Source organism: Callorhinchus milii, unplaced genomic scaffold (assembly GCF_018977255.1).
Source record: "Callorhinchus milii isolate IMCB2004 unplaced genomic scaffold, IMCB_Cmil_1.0 Scaffold92, whole genome shotgun sequence".
NCBI lineage: Eukaryota > Metazoa > Chordata > Chondrichthyes > Chimaeriformes > Callorhinchidae > Callorhinchus > Callorhinchus milii.
Genome location: NW_024704833.1, coordinates 36,695 through 54,781, shown reverse-complemented (window position 1 = coordinate 54,781; position 18,087 = coordinate 36,695). Strand labels below are relative to the sequence as shown.

The 18,087-nt window shown below is 42.1% G+C and overlaps 3 non-coding genes across 3 annotated transcripts; 1 reads left to right on the top strand and 2 right to left on the bottom strand.

The window, feature by feature from the left end:
* Positions 1-8,703: 8,703 nt before the first annotated feature.
* trnap-cgg lies at positions 8,704-8,795 on the top strand. The gene is made up of 2 exons: positions 8,704-8,739; positions 8,760-8,795. It is a non-coding gene; the product is annotated as a tRNA-Pro (tRNA).
* A 663-nt stretch (positions 8,796-9,458) lies between these two features.
* Positions 9,459-9,531, bottom strand: trnav-aac. The gene has a single exon. It is a non-coding gene; the product is annotated as a tRNA-Val (tRNA).
* A 1,911-nt stretch (positions 9,532-11,442) lies between these two features.
* On the bottom strand, positions 11,443-11,524 carry trnas-gcu. Its single transcript has one exon. It is a non-coding gene; the product is annotated as a tRNA-Ser (tRNA).
* Between the last annotated feature and the right edge of the window lie 6,563 nt (positions 11,525-18,087).

Below are 18,087 nucleotides of genomic sequence, written 5' to 3'. Positions count from 1 at the left end.
AAAGAATCAGAGTCCCTAATGATTCTTTCCCTTCAACGCCTACGCACCTCATACACTGACAGCATCGCCATTCGTGAATGCATTTTCGTCTCACTAGATACTCCGAACCTCGTCGTCTTATTTGACGCTCTAGGGTCCATTTCGCCCAATATCCGAGCCATACTGTGTTCTGCTTTCTCCCACCTTCTCATCATTGACCGGTCCGCCATTGTCTCATTCCGCAGTCCGCCGAAACCATTACGCTTGACATCTCTAACTCCATGCTTGTTAGCTTTCACACCTGTTGACATCACATGATGCAAGTCACCCAGAACACTGCAACTCATATCCTCTCCGACACCAGGTTCGGTGACCCTTTCACTCTATTCTCGTCTGGCTAAACTAGCTTCCCATCCCTCAGAGGAGTGAATTGAAAATACTCGTCTTTGGCTTCAAACCCCTCTGCATTCTTGTTTCTTCCTGCAACTTTGACCTGCTTATCCCTTATCAACGTGGTTGATCCCTGCAATTGACAGGCTCTGCGTGATGCACATCCCCTTCCCCTTCACATATCCACATCATTGGCTGTCAGGCCTTCAGCCTCTTCTTCCCCACGCTTTGGAACTGCATCCCATATTTCCTTAGTATCGCTACATCTCTTTCATCCTCCAATATAATACCATCTTTGCACTTGGTAAATAATAATAATATAATAAACCATGCATTTGCTGAAGCGCCTCATCACATCTTAGGGATGTCTCAAAGCGACTCACATTGAATCGAATTGATCTTGTATTTCGTGACCGCCACTTGTGGACAGCACTGTCCCACAAACAGTGATGGATTGAAATGACCAATTTATTTATGTTCTTGAAGGAACTATTACTACCGGAAAAACTATCTGACAATCGACAAGCAACCCGGTTCCTACTTACTGCTAGGTAAACAGAGACATGTGGTGGAAGAAAATGAACAACATTTCACCCAGCTGTGAATTGCATCCACGTCGCTTCCTTGTGTGGCCAGTGATCTCCGCACTGAGCGACAGAATTCGACGAAATCGTCCTTATCAGGTCTTCCACGTGCCTCACAGGGCTTCAAAGAATACACTGTAACGTGAGTTGAATGTATATTATGTTGCGGAAATGTTGTAGCTAATTTCGCACAACATCTTATCACGTCTGCGGGATGTCTCAAACCTTCACAGCATATCTTGTCGAATGAATTGTCTGTATATTTCGTGGGCGAAATAGTTTATCGAGTGGCAGATTTATGATAGTACTTCCTCGAGAAATCCCGAGCTTGTGACTTTGACGCTCACATAGAGCTATATTACAAGTTACCTTTACTTTGCCAAACATTTCACAGATTTAGCGAGTTGTATCTGTGGGCTACAATAACCGCTCAGGGAGTAAATTTTTCATTTATTGACCCAGTCATGTTTGCTTAGATGATACAAAAATACATGCGATGCATTAGATTTATATTTCTTTCATACTGAAAAAGACTGCAGCTAATACTTGATAAGGATTTTCGTGATTACTTTTGTATAACGCCTTACACTTCTGGAGGACGTCCCAAAGCGCTGGACAGTGTACAGCAATCCAGATTAAACGTTAAAACGCGCTAAAAATGTGATCAACACTCTGATCATCATTCTACAACTTTTATTTGTAAAGTGATTTTGCGTCACGACTCGTAACCCTAATGAACGAGCACACATGATCTGCCTGATACCCATGTCAGTGAGAAAAGTGATTGATCGTTTGTCTTGGCGATTCAACAAGGATATCATGATGATGTTTGATAAATGTGGATGAAACCGATCAGGATAGAGATTTTTCTGCCTTAGGCTGGTTCCTCCTTTGAGATTGTAGGTGTCTCCAAATGTGACTCGTTGGTCTTGGGTGTGATTATCGGTTTGCGGTTCGCAGCTGAATAAAAGTCTAAGAATATAGTTCCAGAAAGCCCGGAAGCTCTACTGCCGAACGTGAGATCAACTAAACGGGATCCAAATTCAATCTGAAATTTGGATCGTTCAACAGTTTTGTTCAATTTTAAATCGCTAACAGGCTCTCAAAGGCTACAATTGTGTAGAATTATTTCGCCATTCAAGCAAATCAGACAACTTGACTTTTACAGCCTGAAAAGGATTGGATTTGTAACATTGATTGGCATTTGACATGCAAGAAGGCAATATTTTAATTAAACAATATAACAACTTGAGTACACGTAGCGCCCTTCATGCAGATATCCGCGATTAAGAGAAAGGACAACACGACTGAACTTGTGAAACATTTAACTGCAGTGAAAAGTTAATGGACAGGCAGGTTCCTGGTTCAGATCACTTGCTAAGGATACATGCTAGACATTGTGACTGTGTCCTAATAAATTTACTTTGGCGTAATCTCCGCCATCTGTATTTGCCTCACAAAATACAATCTTTAAATCTAAGCTTTCGGAAGGTCGCTGAGGTGAAAAGTAGACAAGATTGTGATTTGCGGCTGAATTTCCTCTCCCCGACAAGAAGAGATTTCAGTTTATATGGGGATCTTGCTGGCATTACGATGTCTTGCAGTCTTTGGCACAGCTATCTGGGAAGCCAACCTGGAATGACAGCTGGAGTGGGAAGGACACAGTTTTGGGTAGAAATCATTCAATAGGCGAAAGATAATTCTGGACGCTGAGAACGCGAATTCAGGGTTTGTGCTGGCGTGGTGTGTAAAGAGGGAAAATGACCGAAAGGACAGTCAAATTACCTTTTGATAATAATATGGAATTTGACGGTTTGATGCAGCCCGTCGCAGGTACCGATTTGCAGAACATTTGCCCAAATTGGATGACAGTTCAACCGTTTATGGTGGGGTGGATAGAGCTAGGGATGGAGGGGTCAAACAGTATGGGCTGCAGAAAGTGAATGGACTTGCTAGTGTGAGTGAATACGGTTTCAGAGATCGGGTGGGACAATACCATGGATAGACCTAAATGAAAGAACGAGGATTTTGCATTTTACCCAGCTGGGCTTTGAGACCTCATGTAGCCGAGATGGGATGGGATGCTGTTTACGGAGACGATCAGGGCAGGCCAGCCCCGGGACAGAAACCAAATGCTATGCACCGATTCACACAAACCATGGCCTAATGATTTAAGTTTTCCGGCAGCAGTTTTTCATTATTGCGCCAGTTTACGCATCAATCTTAGCGGATATTTTGCTGCTTTTTTCAACTCTTCCCTGAATTTAGACTGCGTTACAGCATAAATACAGGTGTTTGTGCAGCTGCAGAGAAGCTCCAGCATGCATCCTGTTTCGTACAAAACATAGACTGGATCACTGTAGCCCGAGTAAGAATAATAATTTACAATTTGTCTGTATACGTAATACACAACGTAGGTCATCCACAAAAGTATAAAACTCCAGGATATAGCAAAGAGAATTACGATGGATTTTTTCCTGTTGACCATCTCTAAATTGTTATTATTTTCCGTACTGTTGTGGCCGACAAGTCTCCTGCGGATTCTGTTTGCCGATAATATGTATCTGACTGTCAGGCTGTTGAGCAGCAAAATCAGAACGAAGGAAACACAAGGGGTTAGTAAGGTGTACGACCAGGAATAAACGACCCAGGCCCGTGATCCATAATAACTTTCCTTTGTCTTGCAGAACCATGGTATATTATCAATTACATACCAAGGCTGATAAATGAAATACCAGGGAATGTTTCTGAAGCAGCTCAGAGCACAAATGGTTCCAATCACCACAGCCGCTGTTCTCTCGGTGCAATAATTCATTTTCAGCTTCTGACAGCAAATAGCTATATGGCGATCAACGGTGAAGGCCACTGTTAGCCACACAGAGCAGTCAGTTGTTGCACAAAGTAGACTGGTTCCCAGCGAACACACTGGAGTGAGGTCCAGGAAGCAAATTGGGAAATAAAGGTAATTGAGTCGAGTCAATATCACTTCACTAATAATAACCAGTAGATCGGCTGCTGACATGGATAACAGGTAGCGAGTGATGCATCTGGAGAGCCCACACTTTCCCCGGGATAGGATCACAATCGCAACTAAGTTAACTGTAAGAAAGAAACAAGTCAATTGCTGCCAAGTTCTCAATAAAAAGCATGGGATTAAAGCCCATGTGTCATCAAAGCAGAACACGTCAATGCAATGCAAATAATCCAACAAGTTTGAATTGTGAAATTAAGTGGCCTTTTTTATATGCATCGAATTAGATACAAAATCAATTAGGTATTGCAACAATGACAGAAACTTAAGGAAATTGTCTCCATGAGAATTCCGCCTCCACTACAAACACATGGCAATCACAATGTACTCCGATTCACACCAACACATTTTGATATACTTTAAATCTCCGTGGATGTAACTTTGTAAGAATCCTAGGAATTAAAAGGACCTTTCCGTCGAGGAATTGAACTCCGTTGTCAAGCGCGACAGGCGGGAATACTAGTTACGATACAACGAGACACAAAGTACAAAGGCACTCATAAGAGTCACCGACTGTTCATACCAAAGGCTGTAAATTCTAAAACAAATCGTATCTGGAGGGAGGAGTTCAATCTCCAACCGTTTCCGCCAATACCTCTCCCCAAAAGCCGCTGAAACCCTAGTCCATGCCTTTGTCTCACCTCACTGCTGGGCTACTTCAACGCGCTTCTCGCCAGTCTCCCATCCAATACCATCCAACAAAAATCAAACTCATTCAGATCTCTGCTGCGCGCATTCTCACCCGCACGAATATCGCTCCCCGATCTCCCCAGTCCTTGCCAAGATGCACTGGCTGCCTATCCCAGGGAGGATCGATTTCAAGTTCCTCACCCTTGTATTCAAGCACCTGCACTCCACTGCGCCTCCCGACATCTCTCACTTCCTCTATCCTCTGAACAGTAACCGTTGCCTTCGTTCCTCCACTCTGGTCTCTTCCTCGTGCCCCGAGTCGTCCGCTCCACCCTCGGGGGCCGTGCCTTCAGCCACTTTGACAGGAGGCTCCGGAAATGCCTTCCTCACTCCCTTCGCCTCGCAGCATCCCTACCCATTTTCAGGTTTCTTCTGAAGACCTTTCTTCTCGACCGCGCCTTTGGTCACCTTAATCCGCCTCCACGTGGCTCGGTCCCGGAATCCATTACTGTAAAGCGCTCTGAGACGACGTCCGGGGTGGAGGGCACGATATAAATCCAAGTGGCTGTTGTTGCATATAATTGTCTTATGTGGCACTTTGTTCAATGCCTTGTGAAAATCTAGTTGAACAACGTCTGCTGTACATTCAATCTCCAACTCGCCTCTTCATCAAACTATTTTGTTAGGATGTCATGCGCGATCTGCCGTTAATACATTCTTGTCGATGGTCCCTTATTAAACCATANTTTTTCAGTGAGAATTTATATTATCCCGAATTGCAATTTCCAGAAGTTTCCCTACTGAAGTAAGGTTTTTGGCCTGTGGTTATCAGGTTTGTCTTTCTGTCGTTTTTGTACATGGGTGTATCATTTGCAAGCTTGAAGTCCTCTGGCATCACTCCAGTGTCCAAAGAGTATTGAAAGTTTGTGGCCAAAGCCTCCGCTATTTCTACCCTTACCTCCCTCAGTACCCCAGGATGCATCCCCTTTCGGACCAAGTGATTTACCTAATTTGAGCACCGACAGCCCTTTTAGTACCCCCTCTCTGTTGATTTTTATCATATCCAATTTCTGTTCACGCGCCTGCGATATTGTTGCATTGGTTACATCCCCTCCTGTTGTGAAGACAGTTTCAAAGTACTTATTTAGTACACCAGCCATTCCCCATGCCTCAAGTAGAAGAATTACACCCAGATTTAATCCCAAATTCCTCCTATATTTGAAAAAGAATACATAGTTAGTATAATACCATGGGAGTGTAAACTTAAAGATAGCTTTGACTTGTCTCGGATTGGCATTGTTTGACCATATCGCCCTTACTTCAACATCGATGCTTCTGTTAATTCATAATTTAATCCTCAGCGTCCTGACTCTGTCAAACACTGTTGACCTTTCTGGACCGCAGCACATTGTGTGGACATAGTGATGACGGCAGGAATGGATATCCGAGTGACACTGATCCAGTGATAAAAAAAGAAATGTAATCCATCATTTACTATTTGCTATATGTGCAAGTGTTTTATTATTATGATGGTAGCATTAGTATTGTACTTCTTTTACAGGAGGATTTCAAGAAGAAACCCGAATACTCAATTTCCGTACATAATATTTAATTTCCTAGATGGTGAGGATGGGCATCTTGACAGTACAGCACAGTAATTGCAACGTATTTGTAAAGCGCATGTCGGTTGGCGCGTTGAAACAGGTTGTTTCTGGTTGGGAAACAACTGTAATGTTGGATTCATGGTTCTTATCATGATATACGGACATTTGCAGGAAAGCAGTTGGAACATCTATTTGCCTAAATGAGGACCTTGATTAAGCAACTGGTGCTGAGCAACTTGGTATATTCGCCCACAGTTTACAATGTCACGACACTTCACAATATATTCTGTGAAGCATACAGACATATAAAAACAAAAACAAGTTTAATTTGTTTAGAGTTAGGAGGACGTTCCGGGAAGCTGTAAAATAATCAGTGATCAGAACGTAAGCTGTTGGATGGGAACAGGACCGGTGTATTTCCCAGTAAATGTGGTAATATAGATGAAACAGCGTATCTGAAGAAGTGGTTGATGAGAAGGGACTTAAATGAAGCTAAGGAGTTGGCTTGTTTGAGAGTCTGTGGGACGGAATTCCAAAACATGGAACAAGAGAAGCTGAAGGGCCTCACACCAATGCTGTGGCTGGCCCGCCGTTGGACTTGAAGTAGGCCAGAGCGCACCGAGCGGAAGGAACGGACAGGTTGATAGATGATTGAAGATCATAGAGATTAGGGGAGCAAGGTTTTAAATTTGAGGACCAGGATCTTGAAAGGTTTCATCGGATTGATGTGGAGCCAGTGGAACCGAGATTGTTGTGGGTGAATACATGGGCTTCTGGTTTTTGAATGAATCGTAGCTTGAGCATTCAGCCCGCTGCCGCCTGAGGGGGAAGTGAGGAGTTGGTGAGACCGTCGAGCTTCAGGTTTGCATATTCTAAAGTGGGAATGAGGATCTCGGTGGCCTGTGACAAGAGACGGCGGTGGGTAAATGCGGAATGTGTCGTGGCACAGATGTGAGGGATGACGTACCGTTGCGGGTCGAAGGTAATGGAGGTAGAGGGAGCTCGGGAGCCGATGGAAAGAATATCGTTGATGACTTTGACCAGGGCTGCTATCGTGCTGATGGCTGCTTACGTGAAACCCCAATTGGTAGGATTCTTGGTGGGAATGGCGTGAACGGAAAGAGCGAAGCTGATGCATGACGTCTCGGTCCAGATCTTTGGAGAGGAATTAGGTTTTGGAGACGGAGCTGCAGCTACAGAGTAATGAAGGGTCGTGGGATGTCTTTCTTTAGAAACGGCATGATGATAGCTGGGAACAGTGGGGTGGGAATAGAGTGTGGAAACAGTGCCAGTGAATAAGAAGTGGTTGAAAATGTCGGTTAAAAGAGGGGCCAGGAGCTATTTTACTGAAAACTATCACAATCGCTTTGATACGTCTAGAAGACATGATAAAGCTATATATATAACCGAAGGATTATTATTATTATTAATTGATGCTGAATGTCAAAAGACTAACTAATGACTAGTAGGCGTAACAGACGTATTTTCTTATTGTGTTCGGATCAAACACTTTTAATTTAAAACACGGAAACTTAAGCTCTCCCTCTTCCGTGCAGGGTCGGACAAACGACAATTTTTTTCATTATCTAATAGCGGCCATTCATTTGGGAGGTCTTCTCAAAATCTTTATACCACAATATTGAACAATGTCAATCAGCGCAACTGTTTAAAACGTGAGTTACTGATGCAGTTAATTTGAGATGCTGTCATTGTCTAAAAATCAAACACAATTGCACCGTTTGCTGATGATTGGCAAATTCTTCCGTTATATAAGAGACTGGGCCATCTTTCTTCAAAATGGCCAAATTATATTACAGTGCTTAATCGAGAATTGCCGAGGGTGTGTGTTTGACACTCACTGAGATCCTCAACTTTCCTTGGTTTAGTCAAATGTGTTGCCTCTGTGGACAACAACAACAACAAGATTGCATTTATTGATCGCCTTTCACGTCGAGAGGATGTCCCACGGCGCTGAAGGACGTCCCGAGGCGCTGAAAACATGGTGGATGCGGAGCAGTTATTTGGTGGTTGTGATCCATCATCATTCAATCCGATGGTCTACAAAACATGAATTTGATTAATTTCCGTTTAAGTGAAAGCAACATACCGCAAAGAGATATTGAACGTTAAGGCAGGAGCATGTCGCACCTTTTGAATTCCGACTCGACGTGACACTGCTATTTACTGAGGTGCACTGACATTCAAACTCCAGGTTAAAATCTAAATCGTCAGCAACCTTAGCAAATCTTTGGCAATACGGCAAGAAATGTGTGTTTCAGAATTTTATGTTGGTTCATTCTCTGCCGCTTGTCGGCTACCTGACTCGTTGAGTCAATGATTAAAGAGTATCGCTTGATTTTTTTAATGTAATTTGATTTGTGTATCATTACGAATTTTGATAAATGTGCAGGAAATGAACAAACGCCGCTTCATTATGGTATTGACAATTGTATCCATTAAAATTTCAGTTACATGACGTATTTGTGGCTCGTTGGTCTAGTGGTATGATTCTCGCTTCGGGGATTCACAACTGCAGGAAACTGCGAGAGGTCCCGGGTTCAACTCCCGGACGAGCCCGCAGTTTTTACGAAGCTCGTCTACTTTGTCACTCCGAATGATTTTGGCAAATATTATGCAAAGATCAGTGGTGTTAATGGCCAATTCAGTTTGGGTAATTAAGTAAGACTTATAGAGCCAGCGCTGCAGTGTTATCATACAAAATACTCAAAAATTCTTGTTTGCAGCAATATTCCTCTTTCCAGTAGTTCAGATCTTGCATTTTGCTCTATCGGGCCTTAGATTTGATGATATCAACAATTTCAAAAAACGCGCAGGAAATCAACAATGACCGCCATTTTTCTATCGCCAATGTATTCCTTTATATTAGCAGTAACGTATTGATCAAGTTGATCTTTGCTCTTGGAATATGATTCTCGTCATTCTGGATTGTCCATTGAACAAGAAATGAGAGAGTTCCCGGATTCAAATCCCAGACGATCCCAAATATGAAACGANTTTTTTTCATAGTTATCAATAGCTCTGTTTTTTTCGATCTAATAAATTCAGGAATGTAGGAACCGGCGATTCCAACAAGATAGCATATGCGATTTCAAGAGCGCACCAACAAGAACACAGAGAGCGCCCCAGTACTGTACCAGAGCGGCAGCCCCGATATTCAAACGGCGACTTTCTGACTCGATGCTGATAAATCATGCAGTCGGACCATAAATAAATAAAACGTGTTTCCGTCAGGTTTCGAACCTGGGACCTTTCGCGTGTTAGGCGAATGTGATAACCACTACACTATGGAAACCAGTCCGCAGATTGCTGCTAAATCCCTTCTTAAATGAATGTATTATTTATTATTTAAATCCAGATTAAGCCTTCCTGCCGCTATGCTTTTACCATCTGTTTGAAAGAGTTACCAAATAGTCCCTCTCCTCGGCAGTTATCCATGCAATTGTGTTTCTTTTTAGTTACCTAATTCACTTTTGAATGCTTTCATTAAATCTACTTACACCACAATTTCACGCCGAGCGAACAAGTTTCAGGTCTCCCCTTCTTTTCTTTTGCCAAATATATTAAATCGGTGTCCACTGGTTACCGACCCATTTTCAAAATATAGATTTTCTCCTTTTCAGGTGATCGAAGTGGTGGGTGCGCGGTCGAACAACCTTTACACTATTGACAATAACAACACTAACAACAAAATAACAATACGGAAACAAAGATTATAACGACAGATTATAACTATAATATTGTACAACTTGCAATTGGTAGAGCAATTTCACGTCGGGAGGACATCTGAAGCGCGACACAAGGTTCGCATCGGACGGTTCAGAGAATCTTGTGCTATAATTTGACATTGCATGTACTTAGGAAATGCTGCTGTGCTGCTGTTTTCAAACATAACAAAGCATTATTTTCAGAATTGTTATCTTGGAAATAATGAAGTTATACTTTCCGGATTAATGTGCAGCAAATTAGCAATTGCAAAGCACGCCAATGGTCTTAGGGCTCATTATTAATTTTGCTGCTCTTCTGTGGCATTCTTTGTCATCTTTGTCATGAGCCCTGTGGGTCGACAGTTTTCCTAGTCATGGCAGATTGGCCAGTGTGGATCTTGGACATAATGTGAAGGGTGTCGTTTGTCTCTCGACAGCGATTCTTCCACTCTTGTCCTTTTAATCCAGGAAATCAAAATCCTAACTTGTCTGGTGGCCCTTGATGTGGAAACAGCGGATAACAGAGAGCATTGTGAGTTCGGAAGGGTAAAGAAGCCAGTTACATGGAAGAGAAGTATGAGCGTGATGAGGATAGGGCTGGGGAGGAAATTTGATCAGCCAGAATTGACAGTGCATGGCATCTATCGAATTTTACTTCAGTCTCGGTGAGTTGCTGCCCAATGACCATGTCCTCGCTTTTTACTCAGTCCCTCGATAGGTATGAATTATATGCACGTTATCTTGCATCGAAATGCGACTTTGGTTTATCCTTTCCTCTGACCTCTTTTCCTGCATTACCTGGTTAGCTGTGATCAATGCGCACTCCAGCATAAATCATAGAGATACACATTAACTCCGAGTCACTCTCTGCGCTCTCCTCGGTCAATGTTCCACATTTGAATTGTAGCAATGTGTGAAATCAAGGAAAGCAATTTCAGAATTTAAAATTTAAAATAATTTCAGAAGCAGTAAAGTTTTAATGTGTAAATTAATTGTGACAAAGACTTTGCATGTAATTTATGCCCAGCAATGTCGCAAAAAAAGCGATTTCGAATGTGAGCCCAGATGACATCAATGTGAGTTTGAATATAAGAACTTCTCACACGGAGTAGAGAAGACGTCAAAAAAATCGTATAGAATGAAGAACATAAAGCGAGGAACAGTGAAGACAGACACAACAACAACAACAACAACAAGATTCCACTTATAGAGCGCCTTTCACGTCAGGAGGACGTCCCAAGGCGCTGCACAGTTGGGTCATGACCCGAGCAGGGGGGAAATGGTCAGGGTGAGGGGAGGGAAGGGATGGAGAGAGGAGGGGGGAAATGGTCAGGGTGAGGGGAGGGAAGGGAGGGAGCGAGGAGGAGGAAGAGAGTCGAGAGGGGAGCTGAAGGCACGGTCAAAGAGAAATCAGATCCCTGATTATTGTGATACCTGCAAATAATATGATCCCCTTATTTAAAACTCCATAATCAACTCACTTTTCAAAGTATCTGAAGCGACGAGGGTGGGATTTGAACCCACGCGTGCAGAGCACAACGGATTAGCAGTCCATCGCCTTAACCACTCGGCCACCTCGTCTGCTGCAAAGCCTTACAAAGCTTCAAAACAGAAGTCTGCATTTGAAATATTGCTGATTGATAACAAAAGGGATGCTTTTTGGGTAAAGTACTGAAAGAAGAGTTGTGTTACTGAGCGAGAACAGAGTTTATTACCGGAAGAGAAATCACAATTGTTTACTTTCGCTGTTCGACGGCAACGATTAAATTTGAATTGGCATTTTTTAAAGCAATAACAACTAAAACTGGAATTATATTTTTGAAAAAGGCTACAGAAGTAACAAAGGCCATATATAGACATCAACAGTCTGTGTCTACCTCTCATCGAATATTGTGATTTACCATTTCAGCTTTGGCATCAACACTTGATTTTACTAAATTAATCTCAATAAAATTCGAATATTTAATATAATAATTCAGAGTTCCACAATAATAGCAATAACATAAGTTTAAGAATTCACTCCAATTAGCAGCGACAAATTCATCAGCATTACGAAGTCCGGATTTTTCTCTGGAAAGCGATATTACGCGTGAATGTCTCTCAGTAAAGAAATCAACAGCAATGTGTCGATCAAAAATATTCTACTATATATATCACGCAATTTCCGATATAAGCGTTTATACGTAGAGGTCAGGCATCATGATTCATTACTAGGAAACCCTTTTCTTTTTAATTTTAATGTCACTATTTCAGCATCAAATGAGGTTCTTGGGAACGCTTTTGATGTCATTGAGTAAAAATTATGACATGATTGAACATTTAGGTAACTCGTTGCTGACAAAAAACATATAGAACTTGGTGTACGTGTACTATAATTTTCTTGAAAAATATGTAGACAGAAGTCTCTGTGGCGCAATAGGTCAGAGCGTTCTGCTGTTAACCGAATGTTTGGTGGTTCAAGCCCACATTGGGAAGATCCTTTTCTGTAAGAAATATATTCTTCTACAATTCTTTCCTCTCACTTGAAATAATGTCACGAACGACTTCAGAACTGCTGGTCTTTATATATTGTTTCCATTACCTGTTTTTTTTTAACCGACATGTTGCTGGAACGTTTGATAAAATTTCCAAATCACTCGTCGCAGGATATGTTGGAACACCATTCCTGTCATTCTCTCGCTCCCATATTCTTTCTGCCTCACTTCCTTTTTGTTTGATTTTCTCTCTCTCTCTCTCTCTCTCTCTCTCTCTCTCTCTCTCTCTCTCCTCTCTCTCTCTCTCTTTCTCTCTCTCCCCGTCACTCTCTCTCTCTCTTCTCTCTCTCTCTCTCTCTCTCTCTCTCTCTCTATCACTCTCACTCTATCTCTCTCTGTCCCTCTCCCTGATTGTCTCTGCCTCTCCATCGCAGTCTTTCTGAAAGTCCTCACGAGGATCCAGGAAATGGACACTGGGAATTGTCCAGTCCTCACATCTCATGTGGCCTCACTCTGTCCAAGTATCCTTGCGTTTGACAAAACGACTTATCTGAATTTCGAGACATGTCTATTTGAAGGGATTTTTAACCCTGAAATGTGAACCTGAAAGCTGGCTCCTACTTACTGTTAATAAACTGAGTCGATTATAATAATAATAAATCTTGCATTTGATATAGCGCTTTTCACGTCGGGTGGACGTCCCAAAGCGCTTCACAGAACACACTCTAATGTGAATTCAATATATTTGTGGGTGAAAGCGGCAGCCAATTGCGCACAGTAATGTCCCTCAAACAGTCATGGATTGAAAATGACCAATTTATTATTGTTTTGGGTTTTGGTGTGACTATTAATAGGCGTATGGAGTAAGGAAACTTGCCTATGTTTCGCGCTCTGTCTGGAATTGAACTCAGGTCTCTCACTTGCAAAGCGAGTGCTCTTACCACTGAGCTGCAGGATTGGGTGGATTAATGGAATATTCCTAAGATTTTGCCTATATGAGAATCAAACCCGTGTCCTCTCGCTAGTGAGGCGTGCGCTCTTGCCAATATGCTACAGGACTGCATAATAGTAGCCTGGTGTAGCTACTGTGTGTGCGTTGCATTCCCCAAAGCAGCGTCGTACAGCGACTATGTATGTTACATTGCAAAGAGAGGCCCAGTGTTGAGCCTATAAGTGTTAGACTGCCTAAAGCAGCCTAGTGTACTGTCTATGCCTGCTATACTGCCCACTGGAGGCCAGTGTGGTGACTGTGCGGTTTGCCTGCCTACAGGAGCTCAATGTAATATCTGTATCGATTACACCGCCCAGAGGAGGCCAATATAACGACTGTGTGTTCAACTGACCACAGGAAATCAATGTAGTGACTGTGTGTGATATACTGCCTACAACAAGTTAGCGCCCACAGAAGGTTAGTGTAGTGACTGTGGGTTTTGTATTGCCCAAGGGAGATTAGTGTAGTGACTGTGCATGTGTTGCACTGCCCATTGTAGGCTAGTGTATTGATTGAGTGTGCCACACTGCCCACAGGAGGCTAGTGCTGCAGATGTGTGTTTAGCTTTCCCCATTCTCATGTCCTCAAAGCCAGTCCTCTCCTGGAGCTTGACATCTAACCCTCCAACTCTATTGCCTTGTGTGAAATGCAAGTTGCTGCTGTTTAAAAATTGAAAGGTGAGCCACTGCTTTGCTGTGATTGGCAAACTCTAAACTGATCATCACTGTAAACAGGAGAATATATTATGTGCAATAAATTGCTTCATCCTATCACTGTTCTCACTTTATTGTATTCTGTTCGCTATTATTTCAACAACTTGGGATCAAACGGGACCAACTCCAATACGTTCAAGTCAGCTCATTGACTTCAACAAGACACTAACAACGGAATTCAGTTGAGTCGCAGGAACACGGTTTTGTCACAGAATAATAGTGTCGTACAGCACAGAAAGATACCATTCGACATCAGACAGAAATATGTCTGCGCCGGCTCCGAAAAGAGCAATCCAACTCAATCCCACTTTCCCGCTTTCTCTCCGTAGCCGTGCAGTCTTGTCCTCCCTAAATAACCATCTACTTCTCTCTTAAAAGTTATTGTTGAATCGGCTTTCACTTGTCTTTCAGGTAATACATTGCAGAAACGAACAACTCGCTAGGAGAAAATTTCCCTTCAATAGTTGGCACACCCTATCACTCTAACCTTTCATTACTTGTTTACAGGGTGGAATTAAAGTACATGCTTCCATTTGAAACCTCATTAGTATAGTGGTTAGCATCCCCGCCTGTCACGCGGGAGTCCGGGGTTCAACTCCCAATGGGGAGATCATTTGAGTATTTGTTATCAAATTAATCCAAGTTGTTATTGTTTTACGTCCATCGGAAAATATTGGGGGTAGAAGGTTCGTTTGACCCAAGTGTCTTTTCTGCCGGAAACTACACATTCCATACCCTTTGCACTATATTCAGAGAAGCGTTTTTAGAAGTCTCGAAGTTGTGATACGACACTGTATCAAATGAAACAATTACTGATATTCAAACTCACAATAGACTCTTTGAATAATATCCTCTGACAAATGCAGTGATTATTACACCTGATTTTGTAGAAGCAGGCGGTTAGCACAGACACCCTCTCTCGATTACATTTGATGTCCATTCATTGTCACAAACACATTCCTAGGGATATAGGATTGAGGTACACAGGCATTCCGTAAACAGGGTGGCCAAAAAGTGGTGATGGATATTCTGTTATCTAGAATAAAAAAGTTCATCGTTTCTTTAATACTTATTATACATGGGATGGGGTTAACCACACCAAAAACGCAGTCACTTTTTACATATGAATAGATATTACTTTTTCTTACACTGTATCTATGAGTTTCGAAAAGACAGCTACTTTTTGCAGTTGATTGATATCACATTTTATGGCGTCAAGTCGCTTTGAATAGTTTTATTAATACTACCCGTTGCACCGATGACAACAGCAACATTTGTTTTACATTGCCACCCACGTCTGCATTGAACAGGTCGATCGATATTTTTCCAGAATTTTTCCAGCTCCTTATTTTTCATATGGTAATTACTTTGGGTATTTACAGCAAATCATATGGCACGTCAATTCTGATTACCCATTCATGTTGATATCTGGTCTGTTACAGCTGATTGACCTGCTTGTATGTAATTTAATGGATCTGGATCAAATGCAAGGATTATTAATTTTTTATAAATGTAAAACGCAGATTATTGTAAACTTGTTTAATTGTATGACATTGGCTGATGATGTTGATACGAGTTGAACTTTACATCAATGTCAANTTTTTTACGAATTGTCAGTTAATATGTTTAGCGACATTGTTAAGTTTGATCAGATAGTCTGTTTTTTATTATTATTGTTACGATAACAATGATCATGGTGGCGAAAATAAGCAACAAAACCAGATATATTGAGAGGGATGATAAGTGTTAGTGTTAGAAGATTAGTAAATAAGAACGCGGTTTGTAGTCCATTGACTAATCGCTTTTCTGGGGTAATAATCCTTTCAATAATAACAAGAATAAAAGCTATAATAGTAATGAATTGGTCACCTTGATACACAGGTACCTGTGGACTGCTTCTGCTACAACCTGCTGCTTTTCGGTCACAAAACATCCAATAAATTCACTTTATTCTATATACTGTGAGGCGCCTTGAGACGTCTTGAGCATGTGATACGGCGCTACAACTCGTGGAGTCCTGTAGCTGAGTGGTTAGTGCTCTCGCTTTGCAAGCGAGAGACCGGAGTTCTATTCCAGGCAGAGGGCGATACCTTGGGCAAGTTTCCTTACTCCAAACAGAGCCTAATAATAATCCTCCTCCACAAATGGAAGCATGTACTTTAATTCCACCCTGTAAACAAGTAATGAAAGGTTAGAGTGATAGGGTGTGCCAACTATTGAAGGGAAATTTTCTCCTAGCGAGTTGTTCGTTTCTGCAATGTATTACCTGAAAGACAAGTGAAAGCCGATTCAACAATAACTTTTAAGAGAGAAGTAGATGGTTATTTAGGGAGGACAAGACTGCAGGCTACGGAGAGAAAGCGGGAAAGTGGATTGAGTTGGATTGCTCTTTTCGGAGCCGGCGCAGCATTTTCTGTCTGATGTCGAATGGTATCTTTCTGTGCTGTACGACACTATTATTCTGTGACAAAACCGTGTTCCTGCGACTCAATGAATTCCGTTGTTAGTGTCTTGTTGAAGTCAATGAGTGACTTGAACGTATTGGAGTTGGTCCCGTTTGATCCCAAGTTGTTGAAATAATAGCGAACAGAATACAATAAAGTAGAACAGTGATAGGATGAAGCAATTTATTGCACATAATATATTCTCCTGTTTACAGTGATGATCAGTTTAGAGTTTGCCAATCACAGCAAAGCAGTGGCCAACGTTTCAATTTTTAAACAGCAGCAACTTGCATTTCACACAAGGCAATAGAGTTGGAGGGTTAGATGTCAAGCTCCAGGAGAGGACTGGCTTGAGGACATGAGAATGGGGAAAGCTAAACACACATCTGCAGCACTAGCCTCCTGTGGGCAGTGTGGCACACTCAATCAATACACTAGCCTACAATGGGCAGTGCAACACATGTACAGTCACTACACTAACCTTCTGTGGGCGCTAACTTGTTGTAGGCAGCATATCACACACAGTCACTACATTGATTTCCTGTGGTCAGTTGAACACACAGTCGTTATATTGGCCTCCTCTGGGCGCCCAGAGGAGGCCAATATAACGACTGTGTGTTAAACTGACCACAGGAAATCAATGTAGTGACTGTGTGCGATATACTGCCCACAACAATTTAGCGCCCACAGAAGGTTAGTGTAGTGACTGTGGATTTTGTACTGCCCAAGGGAGATTAGTGTAGTGACTGTGCATGTGCTGCACTCCCCATTGGAGTCTAGTGTATTGACTGAGTGTGCCATACTGCCCACAGGAGGCTAGTGCTGTAGATGTGTGCTTAGTTTTCCCCATTCTCATGTCCTCAACGCCAGTCCTCTCCTGGAGCTTGACATCTAACCCTCCAAATCTATTGCCTTGTGTGAAATTCATGTTGTTGCTGTTTAAAAATTGAAAGGTTTGCCATTGCTTTGCTGTGATTGGCAAACTCTAAACTGATCATCATTGTAAACAGGAGAATATATTATGTGCAATAAATTGCTTCATCCTATCACTGTTTTCACTTTATTATATTCTGTTCGCTAATATTTCAACAACTTGGGAACAAACGGTACCAACTCCTACACGTTCAAGTCACCTCATTGGCTTCAACAAGACACGAACAACGGAATTCACTTGAGTCGCAGGAACAAGGTTTTGTCACAGAATAATAGTGTCATACAGCACAGAAAGATACCATTCGACATGAGACAGAAAGATGTCTGCGCCGGCTCCGAAAAGAGCAATCCAACTCAATCCCACTTTCCCGCTTTCTCTCCGTAGCCGTGCAGTTTTGTCCTCCCTAAATAACCATCTACTCTCTCTTAAAAGTTATTGTTGAATCGGCTTTCACTTGCTTTCAGGTAATACATTGCAGAACGGAACAACTCGTTGGGTGAAAATTTCCCTACAATAGTTGGCACACCCTATCACTCTCACCTTTCATCACATTTTACAGGGTGGAATTAAAGTACATGCTTCCATTTG